Below are 13,961 nucleotides of genomic sequence, written 5' to 3' on the forward strand. Positions count from 1 at the left end.
GAGTACCACAGGTGCTATTTCAGTCTAGACCTGGGGGGAAAAAAAACCCAGGAAACTAGTTATGTCCAAACACTACAAAGAATTGCCAGTAACCCTCAATACTGAAATCAAAGAATGGATTGGTTTCTCCTGCTTTGAATGTAAGGATGAGATCTAAAACACAGGTCCCCAGTATTACCTGTTTCTGTCTCTTTCAGATCCAATAAGATATCTGCAATATATATATATATACATTATTTAACATCTCCTTCTAGACTTCCTCTTTTAATTAAATCCTAGAGATCCATAAATAATAGTAGCACACACAAAACTCAGTAGCTTCCCAATGCTAGGAGATCAAGGTCATTTATATAACTCAAGTGCTAAGACGTAAATGGCCACAGTCAGAATTCACACCCTCTAATCCCTCGGAGTAGCTAGATGCTCCGAGACCCATTAGACACACAAAGGCTGCTCTCTTCTCAGTAGAGCTCTATAGCAGAGCTGCTCTCCAGGGACAAAGAGATTTCACAGGAGAACCACAAAGACATCGCCCCTCTCCGTTCCCCCACTCCCAGCTTTCTCACTTCCTGTCACAGTAGCACCAGACCACAGTCTCCCAGAAACAAACAAATACAAAGTGCTGGATTCTGGGCTGCAAGCCAACCACATTCCAGGGCATCCTGTCTACCAATCACCAGTCAGAGCTCCCACTTTGCCCTGCACAGTTCCTTATCATGTTCGGGAAAACAACCCTCCCTCCCTGCCCCAAGCCAACACTACACAGGACAAAGCTCAGGCATTTAAGAATCAGCAGAAAGATCCTGTGTGTGTGGATCTAAGAGGTTGGAGGGGGTGAGGGATTTTTAAGATTCCTACTTGGTAAGTTTATTCACTTTGGAGACAGTGCACTGGGAATTTTAAAGCTATTGCTGCTGTTACAGTCAGCTCAATCACATGTGGCAAGTTCCCCAAGAAAGCTTCATCATGGCAGTTTGATCACCCACCCGAATTCAGTCAATGGAATATTCCCACTTGGAGAATGACTTTAGGGTATATCTTTAGTCACCCACTTCTACTGCTTTCAAAGTCAAACTATTTTCCCTACCAACAGAGTTGGTAATTCTAAGACAGGCCCCACAGAAAACAAACAAAGGCAGCAGACTCCACCCTACAAAGAGGCAGTTTAATCAAGTGGGGTGGGGGGGGCAAAGTTCCCTACTTCCCCAGAGAGTAAGAGGAAGGCCAATTAGGAATTGCACTGTAACCCTGGCAGCAAAGAGGTCACAAGGGCAACCTCAGCTTTTCCTATTGGACTGTACAAATGCAATCTAGTCGTTAAGGGAAAGCCTCCCTTCCAAAAATGGGATAAATTATACATTTCTTCTATTATCTTGTATAGCCTTTGGAAGTTAGTTCTAAACCCCAGAAGCAAAGATGCACATAGAAGTAAAGTTCTATTTGCCAAAGATTCTTGAAATCCAAAGAAGCTCAATTCCCTGTGCATAAACACAGTAATGCTCAGCAGAGTTCACAAACCAGAGGGACATTCCAGGCAACTAACCAGTAACATGCTATTTTTTCTCCTTTGCTTCTTTCTCCTAGACCCTCTCCTTGGACTTGCTAGAAGCAAATGGGTTAAATCCTGACCCAAGCAGTACATTATGCCAAAGGAGTAAGCATAAAACGACAGTTTAGAAGGATTTAATTCTTATCTGGATCTGGCACAACCAGGTAGAGAGATAGGGCAGGAATATACACTATAGTCAGCCATTCTAGGGCTAGCATTCTAGGGCAGGTCAGAAAATAATATTTAGTGACATTATGTTTTAGAAAAGAACTTCAGCTGGGTGTGGTAGCACCCACCCTAATCCCAGCTACTCAGGAGCCTGAGGATGGCAAAGTTTGAAGTCAGCCTAGGCAATCTGATGAGACTCTCTCAAAATTAAAAAAGAAGGCTGGAGATGTAGTGCAGTGATAGAGTATCTGCCTACCATGTATAAGGCCCTGGGCTCAATCCCCAGCACTAACAAAGAAAAAGAACAGAACTTCAACAGCAGCATCTAATCTGAAAGTTCTGTCACCCAAGCGCACACAAAAAACAAGTTTAATATCTCTTACCTAGCACCAATTCAAGATTCCCTGTTCCTCTCAAAAAATACTGAAAAATTAGCTGGTGCTGTAGCGCAAACTCGTAATCCCAGCAACACGGGAGGCGAGGCAGCAGGATCTCCAAGGCCAGCCTCAGAAACTTAGCAAGACCCTATCTCAAAAAAATAAAAAGGGTTAGGGATATAGCTGGGTGGTAGAGCACCCAATGGGTTTAATCCCCAGAAAAATAAATCCCACAAAATAAAATTACATTACTGAAAAACTAGTTATGAATGTTAGGATTCTTACCCAATATTCCCTAATAGTTAAAACCAAATAAATCAGAGCCAGTTAAGTGTGAGATGGGCATACAAGAACAGATAAAAAAAAAAAAAAAAAACAGTAGCACCTAAGGGGGAGTTTCTGAGATAGTTAAAAAAAATTTTTAAACATTAAAAAGACACACCCCAGATAGACAAATGAACACATCTATGTCAATGCTGCTCCTGCTCCCAAAAGATTCTCAGTATCAAACTGAGCAGATGAGAGGGCAAAGGAGTGCTGAGTCAGAAATCCAGTCATCCTCCAGAGTAAGGGACATTAGGAGACTAAGTATTGCCAATCAATTATATTCAACTTAACTTCATCAGAGGTCCTGGTTCTAATTGTATATAGGGCTGTATGTAAACACTTGGAAAACCCAACCAAGGGAATAATGAATGGGTAAGGAGGAAGTCCTTGAAGGGCCCAAGACTCAGCTGAATACTTAGTTGATAGGAGGATGAGTTTTCTTTGCTATCTAGCTTCTCAGCCACGCTCTTGGAAAAAAGCTCAAAGAATCAAAGGGAAGTGGGGGCAGAGTAAAGAATATAATTGGGAATGGTTTAGCTACATTCCAACTAGCCAACATCCCACAAAGTACTAAGAGTGCCTGAGAATCCAGTACCTTTACATGAGAGTTACTAGGTCTCTGCTATCCAGTTTCAACTCCTCAGCCACCCCTCACCCCCAAACTCTAAAAAGAAGGCTAATTGAGATGGTTTGATGAAGGCACCAGCTGTTTTCACCACTCTCCCTCCCTCCCCTCCCCCCACCTCCTGAGACCACAGTTTAAACTCACATCAAACACTTAATACAATTGGTCAGTAGGAAGAAGCCTGGACTAAAATAGCAGGAAGGGTGCCAACTGGCCCTACTCAGAAGGAATGCATTCTTGGCTCAATTTAAAAATAAGAAACCTTTGTCATCCACTCCCTTCTGCCCAATTATGTTCAGCTTTCTACAACCTAACCCTCAAGGTCAAATGGGTTTCTATTTCTTCCCTGCAACTCTTTGGTCTGTTTTCAAATGTCAGAGAATATAGGGGAGGTGTACGCAAAGCTGTACATAAAATGACATCTGGCAGTAGAAGGCTGTCTGGGACTACAAAAGCCAAACTTAGTTACAGGGCTCCCATGTAAAAGCAAGGACACAAAAACACATACAACAGGGGTGAGCAAATGTTGTGTACCACACTTAAACATTGATGGTAACTCAATTTCCTAAGGCACAGATAGTCAGTTAAGAGTGTGAGCATAATCCCAGGAACTCGGAAGGCTGAAGCAGGAGGACCACAAATTTAAGGCCAGCCTTAGCAATTTGGTGAGACCCTGTCTCAAAGTTAAAAATAAAAAGGATTGGGGATATAGCTCCCTGGTAAAGCGCCCATGTGTTCAATCCCAGTATCAAAAAAAAAAAAAAAAAAAAGAAAAGGAAAAAAGAAAGAAAGAAAGAGCACTAACATAATCAGCTCCTCCCCACCCATATTCCAAGTTGGCCAGTTAGCCAAGGAGGAAGGGAAGGAAGCTAGCATTTCCTTTTCAGACAGGAAATAAATTGGCCCTTCCTGTTCAGTTTTAAACAAATTATCCAGCTGAGTTTCAATGCAAACATCCTCTCCGGAATTTGTTCCACAATTTCAAAATGGAAAGGGGAATAGAGTACAATCTAAAAGTTTTCCTTGGCCCTAACAGGCCCCCAAATCATGCAAGTGTTGGCATAACCTCCAAATCAGCGGTAGCATTTGTAATTTCAAAACATACCAGGACTCAGGTATATCACTTCAAATTAATCACCTTCTTGCCATATCTACCATCTTGAACCAGCAGTCTTCTCTATTTCTTGATTTAATTAAATAATCAACCTCCTGGGACAACCCTCTCACCACAACATTCCTCTTACAAAAAGGGCACTGGTTATAAAATACATTATGTGGGCCTGTTTTATTGTTCACCAGACAGCTCAGATCATTACTCAGTATGAGTTAAACGTTCTTTAAAAGCATGAATTTAAATATAAGGATGAGGTCTGGGAAGCAGTTCAGTGGTAGTAGAGTGCTTGCCTAGCAAGTGTGAAGCCCTGAGTTCGAGCCTCACTACTGAAACAATTTACATAATAAAAAACAAAATGAAATAAAAATATCAGGCATGGTGACACATGCCTGTAATGCCAGGGACTCAGGAAACTGAGATAGGGAGATCACAAGATCAAGGCCAGTCTGGGCAACTTAGTGAGACCCTCAGCAACTAAGCAAGACTCTGTCTTAAAATAAAAAGGGCTGGGGGGTATAGCTCAGTAGTAGAGTGCTTTCCTAGCACCTGCAAGGTTCTGGGTTCAAACCCCAGTACCACAAAAATAAATGAATAAATAAATGTAAGGATAGCTGGAATGGCACAGTCCTAAGTACTATGTTCTAGGACTCAGAACCTAGAAGGAAGGAACTATTTCATCCGCCAACACTAACCCTCTTTGGAGTCCTGAGTTGCTACAATGGAGGTGCATTTACACTGCAAGTTGGGCAACCCAATTTTAAAACATCCTAGGTAAAATTTCCTCCAAAAAACAAAGAGCTGTGCCCAATTTTCAAAGAAAAATTCCATATTCTATCCCAAAAGTCTAAAGTCTTAAATCTACCATTCAAGACCCTCCCCCCCCGCCCCCCCCAGATATTTCTAGTCTACCTGATCACATATAAGAGAAATAACCAGAACATTGGATTCAAGGGTTACTTCGGACTTACCCAAGCAAGTCACTTTAACTTCTGGTTTGAGTAAGAGCCAACGAATAGCAAAATGTCTTTATAAGAACTACAGGGGGTCTGGCGTGGCAGTGCACACCTGTAATCCTAGAGGTTCAGGAGGCTGAGGTAAGAGGATTGAAAGTTCAAAGCCAGCCTCAGCCACTCAGCAAGGCCCTAAGCAACCCAGTGAGACCCTGTCTCTAAATAAAATATAAAAAAGGGCTGGGGATGTGGCTCAGTGGTTAAGCACTTCTAGGTTCAATCCCCAGTAACCAAAGAAAAAAGAACTATAGGTCTAAGTTGACTGATTAGGACTATAGTTCAGTGGTAGAGCACTTGCCTTGCATGCACACGACCCTGGGTTCAATCCCCAGCACCACAAACAAAAAAAAAGAATTACAGAGAAAAATATTTCCACAAGGAAGTATGAAGACTTAAGAAGAACAACATTCAAATGTGGTGACACATGCCTATAATACCAGCCACTCGGGAGACAGGCTCCAGAGGATTATAAATTCAAGGCCAACCTTGGCAACTTGAGGAGACCCTGTCTCAAAATAAAAAGCAAAAAGGGCTGAGGACATAGCTCAGTGGTGGAGTCCCTGGGTTCAATTCCCAGTACCACAAAAATAATAATAATAATAATAATAATAATAATAATAATAATAATAAATCATGGCATTAAAATACATAATCTCATAACAACCACAAACACCTCGACTTTATCTACATACGTTGAAGTAATACATATCAGTTATTTAAAGCAACTTCAAGATCTTGGGGAATCTTTGTTTGCCTGCAGTGTTTCCCATGCAAGATGATACAGTTAGTTACCTGGCCTAAAGAGAAGGGAATCGGAGGGGTGAAACATCTCCTGATTAAGGTCATCTCCCAAAGATGATATTAAGTAACAGGAAGTGAACTAGATAAGTATAATGGAAAGAACAGAGGGTAACCAGGTCAAGTACCAGGACTAAGAACTTCAGGAGAGAAAGAAAATAGGAGGGTGGGAAGGAAGAAGACAGAAGATTCTTTCTCTGAGGAACAGACTAGTTAAACCAGAAATCTTGAAATGGATAGTAAGAGTGGATGATTCAAAACACAGGTACTCCTGATAATCAGATATTCTTTTACTTTCATTTATGGGGTTGCCATAGAACACCAAATTACTAAATAATTGGTGCTTCTTCCTCAGTTCTATCAGTCAACCAGGCAAGTGGCTCAGTATGCACTTTGATAACACCTAATGAGCTAAACATACATATGGAAAGGGAAAATATAGACCTACAGTTAGTTATCAGGGATGATCATGGCTCCAATGTACAAGACAGAAGTATGGGTACAGTGACTTATAAAGTGGGCCCTGATTCTCAGCACAGCAAAAAAAAAAAAAAAAAATTGAAATTGAAAAAAGAAAGAAAGACTATCAGTCCCTGAAACCATCAAATTCCAAAGATGAGAGTTTCATGGAAGCAGGAACTTTTGGTTGAATGAGCAAAAGAGGAAGCAGTAAACAAGCAGGACAAGCATAATATTTGGTCAAAAGCACATAAACCAAATTAACTGAGGTTGTACTAAAAGGAAGTTTTACCAGCTCTGTTACTGTGGTTCACAGAAAACTGGGTGATTCAAGTCACATGTAGACAAGAATAAAAATTTTGATCTCACTTCCCAAACACATACAAATTTATTCTAAGTAAATTTCCTAACATTCTCAAGACAAAGGTCATCAATCTCTGCAAAATCTGCCAATTATTCTCATGGGGCTTCTGCAATGGGGGAAAGATGGAGGATATTACTAGTGCTGCTTTAACTTATGAGGAATACACAAAAAACTGATACTAGCCATTGTCTGTGTGCCTGAGGTGAGGAGACAACTTTTCTTTGTGCTATACAGCAGCACAACAAGGTCCTACACTATTCCCCTTTCCCTCCCACACACACCCACTAGAACTCTCTAAACAGGTGTCTCTCTTTTTTTTTTTTTTTGGTACTGTGGATTGAACTCAGGGGAAATTTACCACTGAGCTACATCCCTATCCCTTTTTATTGAGATGGGAACTAAGTTGCTGAGGCTGATCTGGAATTTGAAATCCTCCTGCCTCAGCCTTGCAAGTCACTAGGATTACAGGCATGCACCATGCACCCAACTTACTTTATCCTCTCCCCCTTCTCTTTTGCTTACTGGCACCAACCAGCCTACACTTTCTACTCCTCACATGTACCTGACTCCATCCCTCATTTCTTTTGGTCTTCTCAAACATACCTTACACATAAAGTCTTTCCTGTCCAATCTCTATAATAAACTCACTCTAGCAGGACACAGTAGTACATGCTTGTAATTCCAGTGACTTGGGAGACTAAAGCAGGAGGATCACAAGCTCAAGGCCAGCCTCAGAAACTTAACCAGACCCTCTCTCAAAATAAAATGGGTTGGGGATGTGGCTCAGTGGTAAAGTGCCCCTAGGTTCAATGCCCAGTACCAAAAGTATAAACTCACTCCCACCAAGGCACTTCTTATCCCCCATCCTATTCTGCTTTTTTTCCTCAATAACATCACGTTCTGATATATATTTACTTGCTTATTTACTATTTGTTTCTCACAGCTAGTCTGTAAGCTCTGTGAGGACAAGTATTAATTAGGTTTATTTATTTTATTGTACTCTAGTATATGGTGTATAGTACTCTCAGATTTCTTTTGGATGAATGAAAATTTTTACTTCAATGAATGCAAAAAGTTAAATTTTAGAAAATAAATCAACTGTTTAATTTTTATTTCTAAATATTTTTTCTAATTGTGATCTTAGGTCTACAAAGTAGGGGTTGCTATAGTCTTACCTCCCTATTTGGTTCATCTTCAGCAGGATAGGCACACAAGTGGCCAACTGTGCCCTGATTTACATAGTCGTCAATGGAGAACAGAACAACAGAGAAGTTACAGAACTTTCCCCATTCTAACAAAGAATCAGGAAAGAAATCAGATTGGCAACAATTTCTCTTTTAAAGTAGATTACTCTGTTTTAAAAGTGTACTGAATATAAACCAGTTACTTTATTTCAATGAGGTTTACTTCGCTTGCAATGAAATGGGCACTGCAGGTGCTTTGATAAAGGTAATTGAAAAGCTGACCTAGTTCCTATAACAATGTCTTAAATCTTCAACCATTAGAATAAGTTTTAGTTTCTTAAAATATAAACTCCTTGTCAGGCATGATGGTGCATGCCCGTAATCCCTGCAACTTGAGAGGCTGAGGCAGGAGGATTTGATATTTGATGCTGGCCTGGACAGCTCTGTGAGACCCTGTCTCAAATAAAGAATAAAAGACTGGGGATACAAGTCTGTGGTACAGCACTTCTGGGTTCTATACTGGGTTCCAGTACTGCAAAACATAAAAAATAAAAAGTGCTGGGGATGAGTAAAGTGTTTGCCTAGCATGTGCAGGGTCCTGGGTTCAACCTTGAATAACAAAACAGCAAGAAAACCTAATAATTTACTCTGGGGAAGGTAAATTTCTTTTGCTCTACTGTCGAATAAACCATGATAGTAACTAATTAAGAAATGGAGATGGAATCTGAAAATCAAAGATAAAAACTAAGTTACCAGAACAGGTCAATCTTCTTGAATAATAATTATAACCCTAACATAGAACTGCAATAAATCAGAAGCAATAGCCTAACACTCGTACCTTTTGCACTTAAGTATTTTTTTTTTCCAGAAAAAGAAACGAGCTTCTCGCATATCAATTGTTAGAGAGGAAAACAATGCCCCCATGAAGACTACCAACCTAAGGTAAAAATGAGAAGGGGTTTTAAAAAAAAAAAGCAAAGAGAGAAAAAGGGAGACCCCAGAGAGAACAGGAAAGAAAACCAATAGGAGAGAAACTGTAGGAGAATTGATATGGGGTTACTAGGGGTGTAGCTCAGTAGAACACCCACTAAGCATGCACAAGACCCTGGGTTCAATCCCCAGCACATACACATACATAAAAATAAAAGTAGGATGCTGGGTGAGGTAGTTATAGTAGGAGGCTATGGAGTGCCAACAGAAATTATTGTTATTATTTTGGTACTGGGGACACTGAGCCACATCCCCAGCCCTTTTTATTTTTTTTTCAGACAGGGTCTTACTAAGTTACTGAGGCTGGCCTTGAACTTGCTATCCTCCTGCCTCAGCCTCCCAAGTCGCTGACATTACAGGCATATAACTATGTCTGACCAGAAATTATTTTAATACTATTTAGAACCCTAGTTTCGTAGGCTATTTAGTATGAAAAAAAGGGGGAGGAAAAAAGGAAATCCTAGGTTGAAAGAAAACTGCAAGTTTGCAGGCAAGGTTGCATCTAACACACTCATAACATCCCACAGGTCACAACTGGGCATTTCCATACAAGAGCACACTCTTCCTGGAAGCATACTTTTCACAGGAAGCATTCATGAACTCAAAATTTCTATATGTGAGTTGTGCAAATATCTGCAAATAACAACTACAAACAAAGAAGTGTTTCCTGTATACAAAAAAGGGAGTTTATTTCAAGAAAAAGGATAGTAAAAGCTTGCCTTCATTTCTGTGTAATCAATTGTTTCCAGTACAACCATTCATAAGTAAGTTATCCTAAAGACATGATTGGACAAGCAAGAATCTGAGGTAAAGAACCTCATTCAGCCAGGTGTGATGGAGAACACCTGTAATCCCAGTGACTCGGGAGGCTGAGGCAGGAGGATCACAAGTTCAAAGCAAGCCTCTGCAACTTAGCAAGGACCTCAGCAACTCAGCAAGACCCTGTCTCTAATAAAATGTATTAAAAAGGGCTGGGGATATGGCTCAGTGGTTAAGCATCCATGGGTTCAATCCCCAGTAACAAAAAAAAAAAAAGCCTCTTTCAAAGCCAAGAATAATAAACCCAAACCCAAACACACCTATCTAACAAAATTAAAGAAAATTTCATGCCTCACTTTAGTAAAAGTGAAACATTCTCATACCACCATTGTTTTGGACAACCCCACCCACACAACTCCACAAAGTTATTGCCTACTAAAAAACTTTTAGATCAGTAGCAAAGCATCCCTGGGTTCTATCCCCCCCCCCAAAAAAAAAGAAAGAAAGAAAGATATTTTGTCCAACACAAAAATAAGTTTGAGTTCATTTACCATTCTAATAGCAAACACAAGGTATTACTGAGCTCTGCACTATTCTACAAATTTTACATATCAAATCACTTAATTGTCACAACAATCCTATAAGATGGCTAATAGTATCCCCATTTTACAGACAAGACCAAAACACAGAGCAATTAAGCAATTTGCCAGAAGTCAGTAATAGTAGAGCAAAATTTGAAACCAAGCAGTCTAGTCTGGCTTCAGCATCCATACCCTTAAGCACTCTGCTCTGCTGCCTCTTCTCACCACTCTGGTAAAACAGATTGGAAATTACCTTTTTGGTCAGCATATTGATCAAAAACATACAATAGGGCTGAGGTTGGAGCTCAGAGGTAAAGCACTTACCTTGCACGCCTGAGGACCTGGGATAGATCCCCAGTATCACAAAAAAAATAAAATAAAAACCAATAATAAGATATTTAAAGCAACACATGGTATCTGCGTAAGTACAGAGTTATTGTACTATTCATGTAACTTTCCAGCAAGTTTGAAATAAAAACATTAAAGTCACTTTTATCATCATATAATGGGGCACGCTGTGTGAAAACCAAGACAAATTACCTACCATAGCCCAGCACAGAATGCCTTAAGAAAATCTGGAGCCAAGCAAGGTGGTACATTCCTGTAGTCCCAGCTACTCCAGAGGCTGAAGCATGAGGATCACTTGAGCCCAGGAGTTCAAGACCAACTTGGGCAACATAGTGAAAGAGCCCAGGAGTTTAAGACCAAAATATATATAAATAAAATAAATAAAGTGGGAATCCTTATAATGCCCCCTCTCTACATGCCTGATCTAAATTGCCCAAACTATTTCAATCAGACTGGGCCCACAGCAGAGAAATGGCCCTAAAAAGTGAGAACACTGTCCCTGAACCAGAACAGTAAATGCAGGCAGGACCTACACCTTATAGTCAGTATATAATATTTAATAATCAACAACATGAAACTCCAAGTAAATTCTGGAGGAAAAAAATACTTCCAAAAATATATATGTTATACAACTAAATACAAAGCAATAACATCCTAACTTCTCCCTTTCACTCCTATCCAGAAGTATTCTTGCCTCCAATAATCTCCCTGCCAGGTTATATCAATGTTCTATTGGAAACACTGGAGGTAGTTGCATTTTTTTAAGCAGAGCAGTCCCTATTTCAGCATTGTGTAATTTTAACCCCTTTCTTTGAGGGAAAGGAACATGAAAGAATATTTGTAGTTATTCACATCCTGATTACCTACAGTTTATTCCTTTAGGCAAGTTTCCTGTTACTACCTCGATTCTAAATTACCCATGAAAACTAATTTTGGTTCTTAAACTCATAAACTTTCTGATATACTTCACGAACAAAATCTCCTGAAATTCCCATGACTGAAGCAGTGATTAAAAACCACAATGATATCAGGAGCTGCAGATGTAGCTTAATAGTAGAGTGCTTACCAGCACGCATGAGGCCCTGGGTTCAATCCCCAGTCCTACCCAAAAAAAAAGATACCAAACATACTTTCTCTGAAGCAGTGACATTCAAAACTATTCTTCCACATTCTTTGTGATTTTATTAACAGATATAAAAACCACTCATTCCAACCAGGGCTGAAAGCAGTTCTTCCTTGCTGCTGCCCTGTGTTCTTCCCTAAAAAATAGCTACATTTAAAGTCTTCAGCTTCTGGAATGAACAACCTAGGCCCCTTGCTTTTTACACACACCGTTCTTTGGACTGCTTGCAGAAAAGGAAACAGGAGTAAAGAAAAGTTAAAATCTTCCAGTATTTCCAGAAACTTTGCTTAAAATGAAAGGAAGGAGATGTAGGTTGAAATACAGCCTACAGTAAAAGTTTCAAAACCACATGGAGATTTTATTAATTTATGCTGTTTTGCTTCCTATCTCAACTTCCTTTTCAAGCCTCCCCCACAAAAGTCCCTCACTAGCTAGGTGGTGGCTCAGGTCTATAATCCTAACACACAAGACTGAAACACTGAGGATCACAAATTCAAGGCTAGCCTCAACAACTTAGTGAAACTGTCTCAACATAAAAAAGGGTTGGGGATGTAGCTCAGCGGTAGAGCATCCCTAGGTTCAATCCTTAGTATGGCTAAATAACTAAATAAATATCCCTCAATGACTGCCATCAAATGTCATATTTAACCAAGGCTTACCAAGCACCTTATTATGTACAGACACAAAGATAGATACTAAAGGATTCAGATATAAAATAGTACCTACACCCAAGCAGCTCACAATCTAGAGATAAAGCAGACAAAAAAAAAAAAAAAAGAGAGAGAGAGACAATTTTAATACAAAATACATTATTTGAACTACCTCCCTCAAACCTCTCCCTGCAAGATGATATCATCCAACCCAAATACCTGAAAATTCTCTGGAAAAAGAAAATTTCACTGATAATCAAATAAAGTTTGAGATAACTGTGAGAAGTTTAAGAAATTAGAACCAGGCACAGTAGCACATACCTGTAATACCAACCACACTAGGTTAGGCTGAGGCAAGAATATGATCAGTTCAAAACTACCTTGGGCAACATAAGGAAACTCTAAAAAAAAAAAAACGAAAAAGAAGGGAAAAAAAAAAAAAAAGGACAGCAATGGCACACATATGGTAAGATCCCTGTTCTAAAAATAATATCCATTCTAGCACACCCAGCTCCCCGGGGCTCTACAGAAAACGGATCTTTTACATACACACGATCCCAACATGGGTGCCGAAGGAAGTGGGAGAAGGCTGGAAATCTGAGTGACTGCTGATCCTACATAAGATGAAACACTCCTGCCTCTCATAGGGTTCATTTTAGTTCTAGCTGTTACTTCCATTCTTTCTGAAGAACGGCAGTATATTAGTGGTTAAGTCATTGGACTTTGTAGTTAGTCAGACCAGGGTTAATCCTGGCCTCCACCATATTTAGGCAGTGAAGATTTTCAGCAAACCTTTGCGTCTAGCCTGAAATTCCTTAAAAAAAAAAAAAAAAGATTGTTGTTGGAAATTAAGAAATAGTTTATGCAAAATGGTTAGCATACCATAAAAAAACAATGAGGGGAAAGGTAAGAGAACCTGGCAGTTACTAACAGAGGACCATCATGTACTAAAATAGAAAGCAAAATTATACAGAGCTAATCATTTTATCAATAGATAGTGATCTATGCTTAATTTATTTGCATCAATCCTATCTCACCCATCCCTAGAGAGCAACTACTTCATAAACCGAAGGCTAGACAGTAATTATTTGGAGCTTTTCTTTTTTTTAAGAGCTCAAATAGCCTCAATTTTATACTAGCTGAAAGAACATATTCTAGTCCCTCTGTCCACGCTGGAATCCTAAGAAAGGTATTAGAACTTTAAACACCCAAAAGAGACTCCACCTGGAACACAGATCACTACCTTACTCACATAACAAAGAAACCAACAGTTTTATATAGGAGACAAACAAGGAAAGGAAAATATCTGCAACTCATAGTGGTCATCATTTTCTACACCAAAATCAAAATAAGGAGAAAAAAGAAAAATTTAAAAATAAAAGATTTATTTATCTGTACCCCTTCCTATAATTCCTGAAGAAAAAAAAAAAAAAAAACAGTGGTGAGGTAAAAGACAAATCTTCCATCTTACCACCCCAAAGGCTCCATACTACACACAAATCAAAACAATGCCTTAGTTCATAGAAGCAGTCCTG

The 13,961-nt window shown here is 39.5% G+C and overlaps 1 protein-coding gene across 16 annotated transcripts in view; it reads right to left on the minus strand.

Moving 5' to 3' along the window:
• CTNND1 (catenin delta 1) overlaps positions 1-13,961 on the minus strand; it is a 63,536-nt gene that overhangs the window by 47,381 nt on the left and 2,194 nt on the right. Inside the window, exon 1 of one of the 16 annotated variants that reach the window (XM_079102262.1) lies at positions 2,101-3,057. The exons of the other annotated variants lie outside the window; for them this stretch is intronic. The gene's annotated coding sequence lies outside the window, so the exon portion shown is untranslated. Of the gene's footprint in view, positions 1-2,100; positions 3,058-13,961 lie in introns of those variants that run through there. 16 annotated transcript variants of the gene reach the window in all.

Source organism: Sciurus vulgaris (genome assembly GCF_902686455.1).
Source record: "Sciurus vulgaris genome assembly, chromosome: 11".
NCBI lineage: Eukaryota > Metazoa > Chordata > Mammalia > Rodentia > Sciuridae > Sciurus > Sciurus vulgaris.